The 19,897-nt window shown below is 41.1% G+C and overlaps 1 protein-coding gene across 2 annotated transcripts in view; it reads right to left on the minus strand.

Moving 5' to 3' along the window:
* Positions 1-19,897, minus strand: part of Cdh6 (cadherin 6) — a 136,330-nt gene that overhangs the window by 108,954 nt on the left and 7,479 nt on the right. The gene's annotated exons all lie outside the window — the stretch shown is intronic.

Genomic DNA, 19,897 nt, shown 5'->3' on the forward strand with positions numbered 1-19,897 from the left:
ACCATATTGTGTGGGGGAACTAAGAGGGCATCCAACACTCTCATACCTAGCTGCCTTTTCCTTGTGTGGATCTGAAATGGAGAACTGCAGACTAGGCTGAACAAATTCTGACTGTGGACAGTGCACAGGAAGTCACCCAGACTTTAGCCGCACAGTTTGAAATGATTTGTTTAGTTATTTATTTGATAACCATCTTTTGAATAATCTTTGTATCCTAGGCATTGTCACAGATACCTTCACTCTTTACCTACCTGGAACTTGGAATCCATCCAAGAATAAACCAACACGAACAGGAGTCACTCAGGGGTGTGGGACAATTGTATTCTGTCAATTATATTTTAAACAAATGTTGATTGGTCAGTAGCCAGGCAGGAAATATAGGTGGGACAACAAGACAGGAAGTAGAGGCAGGTCAATGAGAACAGGAGTATTCTGGGAAGAAGGAAGCTCTTTCTGCAGTTGTGAGCCCATCACAGAAGAAGCAAGATGTGACTGTCTTGCTGAAAAAAAGGTACCGAGCCATGTGGCTAGTACAGACAAGAATAATGGGCTAATATAAGTTATAAGAGTTAATAAGAAGCCTGAGCTAATGGGCCAATCAGTTTTATAACTAATGTTGACCTCTGTGTGGTTTCTTTGGGACTTAATGACTGTGGGAACCTGGAAGGACAGAAACCCCGACAACAACTCAGGATGTAAAGGCTGCGTGAAGTATCTACAGGGAGCTACTGGAAGTCTCAGCATGAATGAGGTGAAGGAGGGTGGCATATCCCTGCTGACCCTGGGAAAGGAGTTCCAGAAACAGGTGTCAGCAAGAGCCAAGGTCGGAGAGGAGGTTCGGCCTGTCTGCTGTGCTATGGTTGAGTCTTTGTCACAGCGTCTTTCTTTCTCTCCTCCCTTATCTATGCCTCGCTTCATATATAAATATATAATAATTTATGAATTAATATCTATGCATTTTAAATTATCAGTAAGTAAGTACATAGGTTTAAAGACGTTTATAAATGTATGTACATATGCATGTATACATGTTACTATATCCACATTTTATATATATATGGAGAGTCAGAGAGGTAAAGAGATTGAGATTTTAAGAAATTGTTTTATACATGTAACTGAAGAGAGTCAAGAGTAATTCAGCACTCACACAGCTTAGGTAGGAGGATTGCCACAAGTTTTGGGACAACCTTGGCTGCACAGTGAGTCAGAGTCAGAGAGAGAGAGAGAGACAGACAGACAGACAGACAGACAGACAGAGAGACAGAGAGACAGAGAGAGAGACAGAGAGCCCGAAGAGGTAAGAACAGGCAGGATTGAATCCTAAGAAACTATTGTAAGTTTTATTTTTCTGGCCATGTGTGTATGCATGTATGTGTATATGTGCGTTGAGTCCCTGCATTCATGTGTGTGCATGATGTATCTGCACACACATGAATATCTGTCTATACCTATGCACTGTGTGCTTTCACACACTATGTCTGTGTGTGTGTGTGTGTGTGTGTTTGTATGTGCTCATTCACTGTTGATCTTTTTTGTCTTTTGGAAGAGGCCCACTCAAATAAGGTAATCTGTTCCACTCAAAGTCCAACAGTTTTGATATTAATTTCACTCACAGTTTTATCTTCATGGAGATGTCCAATATCTGGGCACCTTGGTTCTACTGGGTTGACATACAAAATTAGTTATCAGGCTGGGACAATGGGACAGGATACACAGAGAGTAAGGGTTGGTAGTAGAGAGAGGGCAAGGTATTGCTGAGGAGATGAAGGTGCTTTCGTGAAACTTGCTCTGATTTCCATGAATCTTTCAGACCATTTTCTTTATGGAGAGCCTGGGAAAGAGGGAGGCACACCAGGCATCCATGGGACTGTGGGAAAGAGGTATTTGTGGTTTGGATTCTGGGTCTGGAAAGGGGATAGATATCAGGGCTGTTTAAAAAGCAGATCAGAGTGGGCTCCCGTGGATGGAAGTTGGGCCTGATGGGAGAGGGCTCAAGCATGTTCCTCATCTTTAAAAAGATAGAGAGAGTGGGAGGAATTCACCAGGGATTTTCTAGCAGAATAAGTGGGCATGGGCATAATTTCTTTAAAAACAACTGCAAAATCCCTGTGCTTTTTCGCATCTGTAATTTATACTGGTATCGTAAGTTCTTTGTTAAATGGATGAAATTGCCGTGCAGTTGGAATTACCTACCCGTGTTTTACTTTAATTAACTATAAATCTTTGAGACATGTGAGATAAACCTCGTTCAGGCACAGTTTTCTTTTGGCTATAATTTTAAATAAAACAATTGAGCATTGTCTGCCTTTGTGTGGTATTTGTGAATTTCTCCGCTTATAAAATTTCTAATTGCTTCATTGGATAATATATGATAATTAAGCTTAAAATAGTAATGGTTGCAAGAAGATATTCCAGGTATATTTCAAGTTGGCATTTGCATGATTATTTATGCTCTTCAATTTCAAATGTGTCATAGTAATAATATCATTATTTCATGATTTAGTTATCAAATGAACTAAAGCTTAAACTGATGAAAATAGCAAAATGCCTTCTACACTTAAGTAAATTTATTAACACTTGCTTTTAGCTTCAGCTACATTTACGTTCAAATCATCTTTGGATCTGAGCTGAGTATGGCTTAAAGTGACTTAAACTCTCAAAAACTCAAATTTGTGGAGTAGTTAGGTCCAGAGAGCAAACCCAGTAGCTAAAACAAAGTTAATGAAACTTAGTTAAATGGTGGTGAATCGAGCCTGAAAAGTGGTTCTCCTTTCTCTGTACACCCGGGGCTGAGCCGAGCAGAGCGCCTCTGCTCTTCCCTGGCCTCCTCTTACTTCTCTGCCAGGGCCTTCAACCCTCAGCGCCCAGGGAGGCCACATTGAAAATCCCAGCATCTCAGCCTCTGGCATCGGAGCTGAGCTAGGCCTTCTTAACTTGGTCAATTAATAATTCTGAAATAACGGATCCAATTAGCTCACTTGTGAGTATACAGCTGTTTATCTTGAAATACCATAGACGGAGCTTTTCAGACTGTGGGCTATGACCCATTTGTCTGCGGCTGAATTAGCAATTCAGATGTGAAGTTAGAGATCATTCCATGGGATGGACTATATCAGGACAGAGAATTTCACACGTAGAAAGCTTTGCAGGGTGTTCTTTGCTTAAATTTTTGTTTTAGTTGTAATGTATTAGACTGTAAAGTATTTTTTAAGAGTAATTTATGGTCAAAATATCTAAAAATTACTGGTATAGGTTTTAATGTTTATTTTTCTCTTGGTTTGTGAACTTTTTAGAATCTATTTTTATTTTTTAAAATGTGTTTCTTCTTTCCCATTTTCATACACAGACACAAACACATGTATTCTATATTTTGACAACACCCTCCCATTGAACCAAAAAGATGCTGCTTCTCTCCACAGATTTAAGTTGTTGCTTACAAACAGCCTTGACTAAGCATTGAGAGGGAAATAAAAATGCTTTCTTTTTGCTCAAAGGATGTGAGAGTATTCACAGAAAAGGGTCCCAAAGCCCCACACATGGCTACAGTCTGCCTACCAGGAAAGGGTCATGGAAATACCTTCTTGTCTTTTCTGTGTCTCAGAGCCACCGACCACCATGCTTCATATGTTAGTCAGCTTCCTAGCACCGTGACAAATACCTGAGTTAAACCAACTTAGTAAGGGGACTGGTTTATTTTGGCTCAGAGTCTCAGAGGTTTCTACACATGCTGGTTGGCCTGCTGTATGTGAGGTCGAGCATCAGGGCCGGGATCACAGGGTGATGTTCACCTCATGGAAGCTGAGAAGCAAAAGAAAGAAGAGACCAGTGTCCCAACCTCCCTTCACGAGCATGTCCCCAGTGTTCTGACATCCTTCCATTAGGCCACACATCCTGGACTTTCCATTCCCTTTCAAGAGCGGGCTGTAGGGGACACTCCAAACCCTAGCACTTTATATCTCAGGCTCTTATTGCTACAGTCGCAACTAATTATATGGGCTAGCCAAGGAATCGTGGGCTAGCCAAGGAATTTAGCTGTTGATCTTGTTTCTATGAATATCTGACTTTCAATGAATTCATGGATAAAACCTGATCTTAAATTGGATGTTGTTCTTGCCCCGCTCCTTGTATGTATGTGTTTGTGTGTGTGTGTGTGTGTGTGTGTGTGTGTGTGTGTGTGTGATTTGCTATATTAATGCAGGAGTCAGTGGACTCCTTTTGTAAGGGCCAGACAGGAAAGATTTTGGGTTTCGTGACTCATGTACAATCAGGGAAGCAACTACTTAATTGACCCCCCTTTATTAAAAACAGATCCTTTTCTCACGTAATATATCCTCATTGTGGTTTCCTCTCCCTCTTCTCCTCCCAGTTCCTCCCCACCTCCTCCCTCATCTGGGTCCCTTTCTGTCTCTTATATAAAAAGAACAGGCTTCTAAGAGATAAAAATAAAACATAATGAAACAAAATATAATGAGATAAAACAAACAAACAAACAAAAAAAAACCCTACCACTTTGAAGTTGGACAAGACAAAACAAACAGAAGGAAAAGAGCCCAAGAAAAGTCCTAAGAATCAGAGACCCACCCAACTACACACCCAAGAATCCCATAGAATCACTAAACTGGAAGCCATAATATATATGTCGAGGAGCTTCTATCTTCCCTTCTTCAGCCCCAGAGAAAGGGATTTGATGAAGCCATCACACTTAGGGCAGAGTGTTCCTTGATCTATCTCTGTGTGTAATGTCTGACTGTGGGTCTTTATTTTTATTTCCATTTGCTACAAGCTTCTCTGATGGTGGCTAAAGTCATCAGGTGTCATTCTGTGTTGGGTCATACAAAAACTGGCAGGGGCCAGATCTGCCCCAACAGACAGAAATCTGGACCTCTATATTAGACTTTCCACCCAAAGAAATATAATGTCATATTTTTATACACCTTAATTGTCAAAACTAGCATAATATTGCAAAGTTCTTAAGCCCAGAAATGATCACTTTTAAAAAAATCCAAGTCTATTTTAAAGTTAGATATACTAGAAGTTCTAAAAGTATATTGAATGTGAGCACAGACCAGTAATTTAGACATTGTGAGAGACCATCTGGTGGAACTCAGAGATATGTAAGGACCCTGTCTGCCTAGTGTAGAAGTCAGAGCCCCCTCCTGCTTTACAGCAGCAACCATGTCTTCCTGAACACCAGCACTGTCAGGAAGTACAGTCTGTAGATCTTTGTAGAACATCTCTGCCCAGTGTCGCACTAGGTGAACCGCTTTGAGCCTATGAAAAAGCTGACTGACTGTCCTGTAAGTCACCCCGTCCTCTCCTCTTCCTGTTTCTACTTCACCTCTTTCTCCCCTCTCTTCCTCTCTCTCTCTTCTTGAAGAGTATGTGGTACTCTGAGAGAACCATATTTTTCCTCTTGTACATAAGTTTAGGTTGGGAACAGCACTCAAAATGGCTAAGCTACACTGAGGCTCACTCACAAGCTGTAAACAATGTGAAGGCTGCACCTCAAATCTCATTTAACCTTCACAATAATTTAAGAAGGAAAAACACTGGAGAAGAAGGCTTTGGATGATGTTGTCAAGCAAATCCCAGAGTGAGTGTGCAGATGAGGTGCTGATTCCTAAACTTAATTGTCATTGAACCAGCACACACACACACACACCTTTCCTTTACACATGCAAACACCGAAACCACCATTTTGGGATAAATGAGAGTCTTCTGCACACCATACACAGATTCTCAATTTACCTCACTTCATCAGAGTTTCAATCTATTGGGCGTCTCTGTCATAGCATTGATGGGATCTATCAACATTTATCTTTCAAGGGAGAACTGAACTGTAGCCAAGCTGTTTGGTTTTGCATTTTCTCTTCCCTGAGCAGATACAGCGCGACATAACCGACTCTCCAGACTGCATCTTTAGACTTATGGTGAGTCAAAACAAGCAATAAAATGCAATGTATTTTTTCAAGGCTCCAACTTTCCACTAGATGGGTGCACTGGTTGGACAGAGTTTCTAGTACAAGTTTACTGTGGCTCACTCAGAACATAATTCTATGCATTTAAAGGATTTGAAAATTCATTATTTTCAAAAAGAAGGAAAAAAATATGTGTGGCATCATTAGGTGGCCGACAGGTGTCTATGAGAGGACACTACTTATAATAGTAGTTGAAAATCTACTAAAGTTGGCTCTCATCACCTGAGAGACGACTCTATGAGAATCACAGTGGCAAGAATGTGCTGGTTCATCTCAAATGGGGTACGAGACCTCAAGAGCAACACTCCAGTATCCAATTGATAAAAGAAATTAAATCTAGTCATTCATATCTGTGACTTGATTCAGTTTCAATTGGATTTCCTGGAGGGTCTAACGAGAATTGCTATGTCCTTTTTTTTTTTTTTTTTTTTTTTTTTTTTTTTTTTTTTTTTTTTTTTTTTTTTTTTTTTTTTTTTTTTTTTTAGTGTTTTAAACATTTGGTAGTAAGCCAAAAGAATAATTCAAATTCATATGAGTTTCTGAAACTTTATCAGTACATGCTCACAGTTTTTCATTAATTTCAGGTCAAGATTTATTTCCAAACAGTAAACAAAGGCTTACAGGAGTACACTTGCATAGCCAAATACCTTGGCTTCGAATGCGCTTTCCTCCCAATGCGATTTCCTCTTAGATAGACAGAATGTCTTTCTGAGCCCGAGCATATGGGCTTATGCTAATATAAAATGGTGTCTTCGAAAGGTTATTTTTGTTTTCTGCGGGGAGCAGTCATCCTTTGACCTATATTCAATACGTGACACAGATCTGATTGTGCGACAGCCATTAGCCTCGTCCCAATTCCCTAGCTGGAGGTTGGGGCTTAGGTCAGAGACCATTACTCCTCAGTGTCTGGGCTAAACTTAATTAATGCCTCTAAAAAAGTATGTAGATGATATTTTGCTCTCCTTAGGATGTATGAAAATGGCCTGCAGGATTTAATCCCGAAAAATGCTTAAAACAAGAACGGCTGTGTTGTTTGACGTGCTCCCATGACCTCCTGCTGAATTGGCCGCACTGTGCTTTTGGCTTTTTCCCAGCCTGCTGGCCAGGTTCCCCTCCCCCAACTCCCCTTTGGCAAAGATTCTTTTCTCTGCAGCTTTCTAATCCCCAAGGCCATGGACTTTTAGCAGCACCCGCTCCTCCTTGTGCTGTTCCAGAACCCACGACGGCCACAGGGGCGGAGGTACAAAGCAGGGGGCCAGGCCGGTGATGAGGAGACACAATGGTGGTTTCTGTTGCGCTCTGGGCAGAGGAGGGAGCTCTTCCTGGAGCTGGTGCTGAAGTGTTCGGTAATCATTTTTCAATGAGAATTGGCAGCTGCCTGCCAGGATGGGATGTTATGTCAGCACGGGAGTCAGAGAATTCGGGAGATTCCGGAAGGAAGTCATTGGCAAATGAGATAGGGCTGCGGAGGGCGCGATGCCAAAGAGCGAGGTGCCATTCAGCAGATAGCTTTAAAGGTAAATTCTAACCCACATTATTTAGGAGTGCTTCAGAAAGTAGACCCCCTCTCCCAGAGGCATCTGACCACTGACAGTCCAAAAGGAAAAAAAAAAAAAACAAAAAAACAAAAAAAAAACAAAAACAAAAACAAAACCAAAACCGAAAGAACTTCCTAAACAGCTTTCAACAGAGACTTTTAGAGCTTGTTAAACAAGACTTACATTCACTTGCTGCGTAAACCTGTTGCAAACCTGTTTCCTGACCCCGCCAAGGTATGAGCCCCTCCCACTCACGCGCTCCTCACCTCCACAGCTGAGCGGGATACGTTTTCTAACTGAAATCCCCATGGGACAGAGACTAATTCCCTTTGCGTGTGGACCGGTGATGTAGTTGTAATTCTGGGCCCTTCACCTTCTGCATGTCTGAAAGTTTGCAACTCGGGTTTCTTGGGAGATTTCCTGATAGGCGCAGTGCACCGTTAGTTTTACAGTTCCCCTGTTTGTGTTCCAACGTCCTTTCCCATCAGCCCTTATCTCCTGTGTTTTCTGATTTGAGGACGATGCAGTCAGAATGTTTATTCCTTTTGAGACATAAGCTCTTGTGGAGGGAAGAGACATTAGGTTCATTGCTAAATTCATTGCTTAACCCCCCCCCCACACACACACACACTAGTGAGCAAGCAACAGGTATCTAAAAATAAGAATGAAGTGACTGGACGAATCATAAAGGAATGAATGGGAAAATATTGACAAATAAGAGTTCTGCAGAGTGAAGGGGTATCTAGGTCCAGCCTGTCAGCGTCTTCATTTCTAGAGGATAGTTCTTTCTTCAGTTTCCTGGGGACATTGTGGGTATTAAAGCTGGTGTGGTATGGTGTGTGTATGTATGTGTGTGTGTGTGTGTGTGCTCAGCTCCTGCAATTTTTATGCCACCATTGGGAGCTCTCTCCTAAGAAACAGGCTCAAGAACTTCACGGGCCAAGGCAGCAAACAACATAACAGAATCTGCATTTCGCATTCTTCCATCATGGTGGCTGGGGTTGGCTCACACCTCCGCAAGCCCAGGTGAGAAGCCCAGCTTGGCTTGCAGATTTCCAGGGAACACAGCAGAAGAGGCTCTGAGGAAGTTCTGAATTTCAGCCACTTTTGGCACATGACTGCGTAAGCCAAAACACATTTCAGGGAGTGGAATTGTGGGCATCTTGCCCCCCAGTGGCAGGTTTCACTTGTAACATAAAAGGAAAAAATGTGACAGTGCACTCCAGGGAGTGAAATATTTTTAAAATCCTGAAAAATGGTTTTTAAAATGCTCTACATTGATTGGAAATTTGGGGGGAAAAAACCGATGGTAACAGTAGCAGCAAAATAAACAGCTGACGTTGGGGTGGGGGCATTTTTTACATGCTAGGTACAATGTGCGTGTGTGTGCGTGCACACGTGTGTGTGTGTGTGAGTGTGTGTGTGAGTGTATGAGTGTGTGTATGTGTGTGTGAGTGTGCATTGTGTGAGTGTATGTATGTGTGTGTGTGCGCATGTGTGTGCATGTGTGTGTGTGTGTGTGTGTGTGTGCTTATGGAGATTAGCATTCACTGGGTATTTTCCTCACTCACCCTCCACCTTATTGAGATGGGGAAAGTACTCTCATTGGACCTAGACCTAGCCAGTTTGGCTAGGCTGACTTTCAAGTAAGTCCTTGATATCTCCCTGCCTCTTCTTGCCCAGCATCGGGATTGCTGGGTTTTCTGGGGGATCTGAACTCACAATCTTCCTGCTTAACTGGCAAACACCTTAATGACTGCGCAGCCTTCCTAGCCCACCAAGCTAAAATTTTTTCCAACATTGCCTTAGTTATTCCTCACCATAAGGGCCCTTATCTGTAGGGTGGTCACTGCACCTGTATCGTCCATGTGAGACTGGCTCTGTCACACGAAAAGCTTTAGAGTATTATGGTATAGAGGCCTCCCATTTCCAGATTTCACAAACAGCTCATCTTTTGATTTAATAGAAACCGTTGATGGGCATAGTTTCTTAAGTCTGCTATAAAATTTGCTGAAAAACGAAAATCTGAACATGTTGTTTATACTACATTTGCACAGAAGCAAACTCACATTGTTGCAGAGAGATGGCTCCAAGGAATTCAAACGAGATCAAGAATTTCTTTCTACCTCGCCCCTTACAGGAACACCTTTTTGTGTGGCACACATTACATCCATATAAACATTAGCAAAAAGGAAGCCGAGAACCCCACTTCTGCCCAGAATTACCCAGTAAAACATGGACAGAATTCAGTGCCCTTTCATTGTGCATTTTATACTTATTTCTCACAGTGTTTTGATTTAGATTCAGATAAACATCTACATTTCAGCTCATTTTTCTTTCAAATAAAAGTCCAAAGGGTAAAATAAAAAAGCTATCTTAAGATGAATTTGGGATATTTATAGTAAGAGAAAAAGAAAAAAGAATACTGTTGTTGGTGTCCCGTCCCCTCCCCCCCACCTGCCCCCGAGATAGGGTTTCTGTCTTTGTGTAGCCCTAGCTGTCCTGGAAACACACTCTGTAGACCAGGCTGTCCTAGAACTTAGAGATCCATCTGCCTCTACCTCCTGAATCCTGGGTTCAAAGACGTGTGCCATCACCTCCCGGCACCGGTGCTGTTTTTAAAGTTTCTCAAAGCTTCAGTGGTTAGATCAGAGCTCAAGGTAAATAAATAAATAGATGATAGATAGATGGATAGATAGATAGATAGATAGATAGATAAAAAACCCAACCCTATAGAATATGCTAGAAAAGGTTAAAGCCCAAGCTGAAACTCCCGAGAAAGGAAAGTACTCACATGGTGGGGTGTCCTTTGAATCTCTTTAGGTTATTTTCTAGATGCGACTATGAGAAAAAAACTGAAATTATATTTCCCTTCCAGCTAGTTAAGCCTCAAATCCCTAGATGAAAAAAAAATGTTTTCTTTTTGGACAGTGATGTATTTCTACTCTGTCTATTCCCAGAACAAACACAGCAAAAACCCATTTCAGGCACTGACTAAAATAAAAGACAGGGGCAGAGATCACTCAAATGGTAAAGCGTTGCTATAAATTGCCGTTTTGCAGGTAACCCCCACTTACTGGGAAAGGGTAGGTGGGCTGATTCTTTATTACCTCTGGAGCCGTAGTTTGTCAAACCTACCGCCATTGAATTCCCCCTTACATAATGCTTGTATTTTCACGTGCAGAAACGCAGCTTCTGACTAAACTGTGGCAGATGGAGCTGTTGGCTACCCAGCAGTCCTTTCTCATCTTTTCTTCCCTCCTAATAGAATTCTAGATCTATTCAAGAGTGCTCTTTTTCCACACATACTCACGTACACAATGCATGGAGGACTTGATTACAAATGTGAAGTCTTTAGCCCAAAAGCCAAATAGCACCTCAAAAAAAAATCTCAGAAAATAATACTGTATTGGGGAGTAGTTGACATGTGACTGTCACATGGGACCAAGGGGTGCCACCCTTAATCTTTAATTGCGAGATGCCTTTCTGCCCTCAATCCCTTCAGTTAGACAGAAATAAGAAAGCTTATAGCTTCAGCTGCCAGTGGCAAACATCTTAAACCCTGAAGGGAATCATTGGCTGGATGACTTTGGTGCTGCGTTGAGCAGGAGGGAGACAGATTGACCCTGGCCTTTTGTTTCTGCCACTCATCTTGGAGCCTATTTCTCCAGGATTCTTTCCTGTGCAAAATCATCATTTTACTTATTCTTAAATTTGAGACAAGATTTTCTCATTGCCAGGGCTCGCATCATCCTAATACACAGGCTGAAAACACAGAGCCCAAGGGACTGGGCAATGCTCAGATCTTCAGATGCTGGGCATGCGTTAGTTCCCTTTTCTGGTGTCTTCCCTGTTAATAGTGGTACTTACAGACCCCCTCTTTACTTCCATTGACTTAGTCACTTCCCCAAGTCCTTTAATCCCCTAATTTTTCTGAAGTTGAGAGGTGAGGTGAGGAAGAAGAGTTCACTAAACTGGTTTATATCACTTGTGCTAATGAGAAACACTACTAATTGCAAGTGTCAATCAACGAAAAGGTGAAAAGGCAAAAAAACAGCACCAAGGAGAGCTGACCCAATGCCTCTGCAATAAGGTTTCCATGGTTTCTTTTTCTTTCTTTTTTTTTTTTTTTTGAGAGTTACATTTTTCCACAATTGTCAAATGCAATTGAAATATTTTCTTGAAGGGAACATAGTACCTAATTTAGTCCAGAAAATCTGTGGATATAAAATAAACTAATTTCTGCTTCATTGTTTAGTACGTTTAAAATTGTTTATGTCCCTTTGCCTTCAAGTTGATGGACAGCGCATTTAACAGAAGTATAAAGGAACACCATCCAAATCTCATTCCCTTCGTCTCATAACCTTATGAGACATTTGACATGTTGAGATGGAGCTGGGCTGAGCTGTGTACTCACGGCCAAGCAATATCCATGAGGTTCCTGTTCTGTGCATTGCCTGCCACTTACGGAACAAAACAAAACTACACAACCGGCCACGTCTAATTCTGCCTCTTTAGTACAGCCACATCCAAGGTTACAACAAAGTATACAGAATCTGATATTTGACCTCCTATGGAACTTCAAGAACCAGCTGCCAGGTAGGAATTGGAAGGAAAAATGATCATGTTCACGAGACACATACACAAGGGTCTCCCACAGATTCCTCTGCAGATTCGGTTTGATGTATGACTACGGGTAGATAATAAACCCAAAGATAACCAAAGTTTATCTGTGCTTATGAGAAAAACCATATAATCAGTTTCAAACTTGGGCACAGAAATGGAGAACTGTAACAGCTTTACACCTCGGTGTAGATGACCAACAAAATACCAACTTCCAGCTAAGATGTTCAATTGCTCTGTTATAGGTGCTTCAGTTAGGATCTGTAACTGTTTTTCAGATATTTGGTCAAAGGCACCAAGATAGGGAAGAGAGAGAGGGAAGGGAGTAGAAGGGACAGAGGTGGGCGTGGCTGGGAGGGAGATTCCTAACCTATTGAGGGCCTCTATGGACAGTTCTGGAGACTGGTATGGACCCGCCTCTCAATGCATCTGAAAGAAATCAGATTACTAGGAAAGAAGCTAACATCCAACATGAATAATGTAAAAGTATATAAATGTAGCCCAAAGTTCCATAATGAGTAGTTTCTATTTGTTCTTTCAACCAATGTTTAATGAGTTCGCTCTATTCGTCAAGATCACTGCTAGATCTTAAGAGCTTGAAATATGACTCGGTAGCCTCGTTCTCAGGATGCAGTAGGTGAGACTGAGGTGGGCTTGGAGAGACTTCTGGAAAGGGGGTGTGGCTGCTGCACTGAGACTAAGGATGGGAAATGACATGATCTTGCAGCGAGAAATAAATAGGAGGGAGGAGGGGACTAGACGCCCTGAGAAGAAACAGATTCATGGCCTTTTCCCTGGCAAAATATCTAACCAAATGAGGATGAGTGAGGACCCCAGGGAGTCAGCAATTAGGACATCTGTACCAGTGGTTCCAGCTGAACATGCACCAAGTTGTGTCCAACATATTCAGCTCCACATTTAGCAATGGTCATCCTATCTCTTTCATGACTGAAAGACCCAGTTCTAGCCAGGTGTGGTGATCCACATTGTAATCCCAGCAGTCAAAAGGCTGAGGCAGGAGGATGATGGTGAGTTCTACGCTAGCCTGCACTGTATATTTAGTACCAGGTCAGCCCGAATTGCATGGTGAGATTTTTGTCTCCACCCCATCCAACTCTTGTCTCCACCCCATCCCACTCTGAAAGTCAAACTGATCCATTCATTCCCCACCTAATTTCTGCCTATTTAATATGCGTTTCCCAAAAGGCTTTTACTTCTTACTAAATACCTACTGAAACCAACCTAATGTCAAAGCACATGGTGCCACCAGCCTTTGCACAAAGATGTTCATTAAATAGTTATTGAAGGGATTCGAGACAGGAAGACTATGAAATATTCGGAAACATCCTGTCAAAACCTAAAACATATCAGGGTTTCGGTGGAGAAGAGGGATGTGATACTGTTTTTGAAGCTGGGCAGGATGTTAAACAGCAAACTTAAAAACAAATAAAAACACTGCCAACGTCACTTGAGACTCAATGCTAATTCTGAATTCCTAGGATGTAAATGTAGGGAGAACAAACAACATAACTCATACTATCTTAGACCTTCCACAGAAAGCATGGACTGCTGAGCTTGGACAGAGAGTGGGGAATAAAATCCATTTCTCCTACATAGCTGATGTATGTTGTATTACCTCTGCCGGTCTCTCCAGAGCCAGGCACAGGGGCTCTCGATAAATATTATAGAATGAATTAACTAATGAGCGATGAATCTGAACCTTCCAAACACTCTGGCCAGCTTTCCCTTGGGAACAACAACAAGTGATTAAAAGATTGATTCAAATTAAACTGAAGAGCTGAACCTAAAGTAAAATGGTTTTCTTGAGGTTGAAATCTGTGGATTTGGATTATGATGAGTTGACCTAATTTATAAGAGGACAGATTGGTGTACTAAAGGGTTGAGGGTGAGAAGGAAGGGGGAAGTTTCTTATGATGTTTCTGAGTTATGAGAAATAAATTATTGTATGTATGTGTGTGTGTGTGTGTGTGTGATCTGTATACCCATTACTTCTGTATTTGACATACACACATTCGAATCTATCTACCTGCATCTATCCTCATCGCCCATACTATCTAATTCATTACCCATCCACTCATTATTTGAATACATAATGCATGCATGGGAATATATTTTTACATATTAAGCATAATGGGTGCCATAATGTACAGTTGAAACAGCAGAGGAATACATTTTACCTTCTAAGAACTAGCAGTGAGACTTTGGGATAAGGAGCAAAAGTGCTTTGTTTCCCAGTGTTATCTTGTGAGCAGGGGAGCCTGACAGTATTTCCTTCAGGGTCTTGTTGAGAAGACTAAATTTGCATTTTTAGAATGATCTTTAGAATATGCCTAAAGTGGGGTGAATGCTCTCTGAGTGACAGATTTTAGTTATTAGGCTACTTTGATTCCTCCTATCGTCTTCCTTCCTAAGAAGAGGGAACACATTGGATCATTTCAACAAGAAGTGAAAAAAAGTCATGTGCCTATCAAGCAAGGAAGCAGTTGTCTTAGTTATGTGCGGGGTGGGTGGGAGGAAGAGTCTACACGTGGATACTAAAACTGTAAAGGTAAAAATTCTCAGGAGGACAATGTTTAGATTAGCTTTGGCTTCTTAAAATACAATATATGAAAAGCACAAACCTAGAAGTATGTTCTGTCTCCAAACACAAATTAAGAATTAAAGAAATCAAATTGTCAGACTCTGTAATCTGCTTAGGAAAGCATAAATTGTTAATCAGGCTCCAGGCTACGATGCTTACGACCAACTTTAGCAAGAAGTCTGCCTGGAGGAGGAGAGGGTCGGGCAGCTCCGTTTCGAAGACTCGGCAGCCTGTTAACCCCAAGCCCTCTGGCTCTCTGGACACCATTGACAGAGTTCCCTTTGAAATAGACTTCTTTTAAATGAGTGAGTTATTAAAAATTAAGTTTTCAGCACAGGCTCGAAAAATTATATTTTCACTAGCATGAATGAGATGAAAGAAAATAAATCAGAAGAATGTTTCTTCGAGAGAACTGTTTGTAACTGGCGGGTGATTTTTCACCCATCAGGCAGTTCTTCCTGAGCCCGTATGCTGTGCTCGGTCACTTGTGCTGCCGTCCTTCTAAAACTCTGATCTTGTGACTGGAGAGCGATATTTCAAAGCCATTTTCTCATCCCCCACCCAACCTAGATTTATCTATTCCATAAAGCGTTTTCTATTTGTATCAGAAGGGCTTTTGCTGTGGAAAGAGTCAAATAATGAATTTCCCCAAAACTCGAGGCTGAATATCATCCCGAGGAACACTTGTCAATCAGATGGAACCTAAATTGGAAAGTCTGTGACAAGCACAGCATCTCCTTAGCATGCAGAACCTCGTGGCTGCTTCTCTGAATTGTTGAGCGGAACACAGTCCAAATTTCACTCCTGGCTTTAAAGTTCTTTTTCGTAACATCGTGGACGTCAGCACACAGATTTTTAATTATTAAATCGGGAAACTTTGGCCCTTGTCTCTGGCGACTGGTAATTCTAATCAACCGTGATGAAAAGATGAGGGTACAAGAAAGAAGTAAGAAAGTAAGTCATTTACAAGTTCCATTTTAGTGTAGTGACAAACTGAGAAGCAAACGGAGGCTCTGTGAGCGCTCAGAGCATCAGTGTGAGGATCCACCTTTGGCTCCCGAGTTCCCCATCAATCTAACCTCACCTTTCAATAATTTCTTCTCTTTCACGAGATCACATGGGATTTAGCTACTTGCGAGAATTTTATTACCCTCCGTATTTAAATAAAGTCACTTCCCCCATTTAGTATCCTGTTTGGGATGAAAGTGGCCATTTTAATCATCAGTATCCATGTTGCACACTGCCCTGCTGGGTACTCTTCTGTGGCCATCTCTGGAATGATTTTATTATTTTTCAGGACAAAAAAGCATATGTCCATTTAAATTCCATTCAAACGATGGGGAGATTTTTGTTTGTCTGTTTGTTTTATAAACCACAGTGATCCTTCTAGAGATATTTAGGAGTATGGTATCCACAGTCAATACCCACTGGCAAAGGGGAAATCAGTTTTCTCCAAAGGATGGTCACTGGGCACGTACATTAACCACACCTCAGGGCAGGCCCCTTCCCTAGGAGAAACTAGTCAACACAAAGCAAACTCAATGGTATTTTTGTAAACTCTTTGTTCCATTTTGCTTTGTTTAGGCATTTTTTTTTTGTCTTTCATTTGTTTTGAATTTCCTTTTTGCGTTTTTGAAGTGTCTATTTGCTCATGTGCTTCTTGTTTTTTGTTTGTGTTTGTTTTCTAAAGAGAGAGAGAAAGAACATAAGGACAAAGTTAGGTGAGTCGGAAGGTGGGGAAAATCTCGGGTGGGGGGGGAATTGGCAGAGGGGAAACACAGTTAAAACATATGGTATGAAAATGTCAGATGCAGGGCTCAGAGATGTGTCTGGCATGTTTGCGTTTCCTTCAAAGCCAGCTGACAGGTTGACCACTTTGCTTTCTACGGAGGTAGGACGTGCTGCCCAGCTGGTACTCTGGCATGTGGGGGCGATGGAGTAGAACCTCTTTTTCTTGAGGACAGTAACTGCCGGTGATCCTGCTTCCTCCAGCTAGTTAATCAGGGCCTGCTCCAAACATCCCTTGTTTTGATAAAAGGAGTGGAGGTATCAAAAGGTTCCCCTGTAGAATTAATTCTTTATGAAACACTGGCAAAATCCCAACTAGGTACTTTTAAGGAAGCAGCTTAATTTGAGGATAATTGCTACGAGATACAGTAGCTTGATGTGGTCCACATTAGGCTTCATCAGCCACATAGTAGTCATGGTGAGCTCTGTCATTTTGCATTGGTGATTTTTTAGTCTGACCACACACTGCTCTGATCAGTGTTGAATTAGTACATGTTGCTAAGGAGATCTCAGAATATTTCATTTGAATGTGAAATTGAACAGCTTTACACATTCTACAAGGTGGATGATAGATTAATAAAATTCATTTTTATTCTTGCAGTTAAAAGCATGATACACTTGCTTTCATGGATGAAAGCCATATTATCCCTGAGAGAACCATCACTTTTAAAAGTAAAAATGCATACATTAAAGTACACATCAACATTTTAGAGATTTTTTTGTTTGTCCATAAGTATATGAAGTTTATTTTTATGGAGAAATGCATCTCTTTTATTATTTATTTGGTTAAGATGAGCTGTGTTTGCTCTTGCGTATTAGATTAGATATAAATTTAAAATTTGTCATTGCTTGCTAAATAATCCATTATACAATCAAGTGGGGAAATTAATTGTTTATGACACATTCTGGCCATCATCTTGGAAAAGTACATTTTTAGAGGACATGTTTAGATAGTCAAAGATCACTTTGGTTCTAAATATTAGAATTAATATCTATAGGGCTTATTTTTTTGTTGTTGTTGAGACTAGAGATTGAACCTAAGGCTTTGTTTGTGCTGGACAAGTGTTCTACCACTGAGCTATATTCCCATGTATGTTGTAATTACAGGCCCCAAGGATACCTGTTGGTCCAGTGGTTTTGTATAGTTTGCCTTTTTTGCCTCTTCCATAATTACAAGTTGCCTTTGTTTTTTGCTCATCCGTATAAGAAGGAAGTGAACGAGGCCTCATTTTTCAATATGAAGACATTCATTATACAACCCATTGGTCATAAGGCTTTTGGATTTCATGGAACATTAACAGTTTTATTTTTTAAAAGGGGGAAGAGTTGACATTGAATTGCTTGCCAGATTTTAATCTTGCCAAGGTAAAACCCAGCATAATTTATCCATACATATACTCTCGTAGAAGAACTGACATTCGAACTTCAAAGGAAGGTCATCGTCTGAGTTTTTAATGTAGAATAAATGGAGGTTTATGAAACACAGAAAATGTTGCCATTAATTTTCATATCTAATCACTAACCAGTAAATTTACTTTTGAAAGATGAACTCTTGACTTTGAATATCTGGAAGAGGCATTTATTTGGATAAGGATCATTCAAAACTGTCCTCAGGTTCTTACACACAAACCAAGTCTCAAAGTGCACCACCAACACCCGAACAGGAACAAAATTTAGAAGGAGATATTCAAAGTTTTCTTCGCAATAGAAGTTAAAAAATGTGGAAACACAGAAATCTAGGCGAAGCCTTTAACTCTATTCTTATCGGTTCGTTGTCAAGCCTGCACGGCTATAAAATACAAACAACAATACCGTAGCTGTATTTCCTCTTTAATTTTTAATGCAAGAATTAAGTAGAAATGACAAAGAGCAATGACATCCAGTGACTGGATATCAAGTTATAGAGGAGGGAGATTAAAGAACGAAGTGAATGTAGTACACCCACAGATAAGTCACACTGCAGCTCCCTGCTTATCAGTTATCTCATATGCAAATGGTCGGTATGGGATGAAGTCTCTGAGAACCTTCTCATGCTGCACATTATCTGATTCTATGTCTCATTATCAAACTTTCTTTGGAGGCTGGATGAACTACATGATGTTTTAAAAGTGGCAATAGGGAGAACAAAGGAGAATGGCGACCCTTCTGCCACATGCAGTGACCGAGGTGTTAAGAGCTCTTCCTCCCTCTCTCACTACCTTTTCCTTCCTTGGCTTTTGTTTTTTTTTTTTGGATTTGTGTGCATATGCATATGGAATTTTACTTTGAAAAGAATCCATTCAGAGCCAGGCCTTATGGTACAGGCTTCCATAATCCCGTCACTTGGGAAGCAGAGGCAGGAGGAAAAGGAGTTCAAGGCAGTCCTTCACTACATGGGGATTTTGGGTCCAGGGCTATACAAGACCTGCCCCTTCACTCATGCTAAAGTTATTGAGAGCAGATACGATATAGTGATAGTAATAAAGTAATGAAATTGTGGCTTTACAAGAAGCCAAAACTTCTTTTACATTTCACATAGGGAAGGATATAAATCCATCTTATCAGTGTGAGTACATGGGAGAGTGGAGGGCAACCTTGGATTGGATGTCATTACTGTGTCTGTTCACTGAGATATGGGATCTGGGCCTTTCTGATTAGGCTCTGTTGGCTGGCCAGTGAGATCTAGGGATTGGATTGTCTCCTCCCCAGTGCTGGGATCATAGTCCAGACCCTGCATGGCTTTTTATATGGATGCTGATGCTGGAGATTGAACACGGGTCCTCATGGGTGTATAGCAAGCACTTTCCTGACCAAGTGACCATCCCAGTTCTATAAATACACTCTTACTCAGCATCCCAATCGCCTTGGGCATACTGTATCGTTATTGTTATGATTTGGGACTGATGTACTTAGAGGTACTTACTATGAAGTCGGGTTGTTCCTTGGCATCAGGGAAACAAATGGTTTCAGTTTTAGCTACTTTCTCAAAGTGCTTCCTCCATCAATGAAGCTATCTCTCGTATTAGGAGAAGATAATGACGCTCAGACAAATAGCCCACATATGATTTTCGCTGTTTAGAAGCTCTAATGTGTGATTACAAAATGCAATCTAAAAGTCGAGTAACCTGGAAACATTTTCCTTAGCCTTCAACTTTGCCTTCCTCTGGTCAAAAGAATCCAATCATTCCCATGCCCTCTGCTGCTCAGGGTTTCTCAGAGAGAGAGTCACACTTGCACTTCTAAGATATCACAAGTGTTTGCTAACAGCACATTCATTAAGTGCTTGGCTCAAAGGGAAATTCCCTGGAAATTCAAGCAAAGGCAGGGCTAAGTAAAGAGGAAACACATATTAGATTTCCCCTTTGATTTACGGAGTGATTGTTATGATG

This window comes from Alexandromys fortis, unplaced genomic scaffold (assembly GCF_014885135.2).
Source record: "Alexandromys fortis isolate MF-2015 unplaced genomic scaffold, M_Fortis_MF-2015_v1.1 scaffold_37, whole genome shotgun sequence".
NCBI lineage: Eukaryota > Metazoa > Chordata > Mammalia > Rodentia > Cricetidae > Alexandromys > Alexandromys fortis.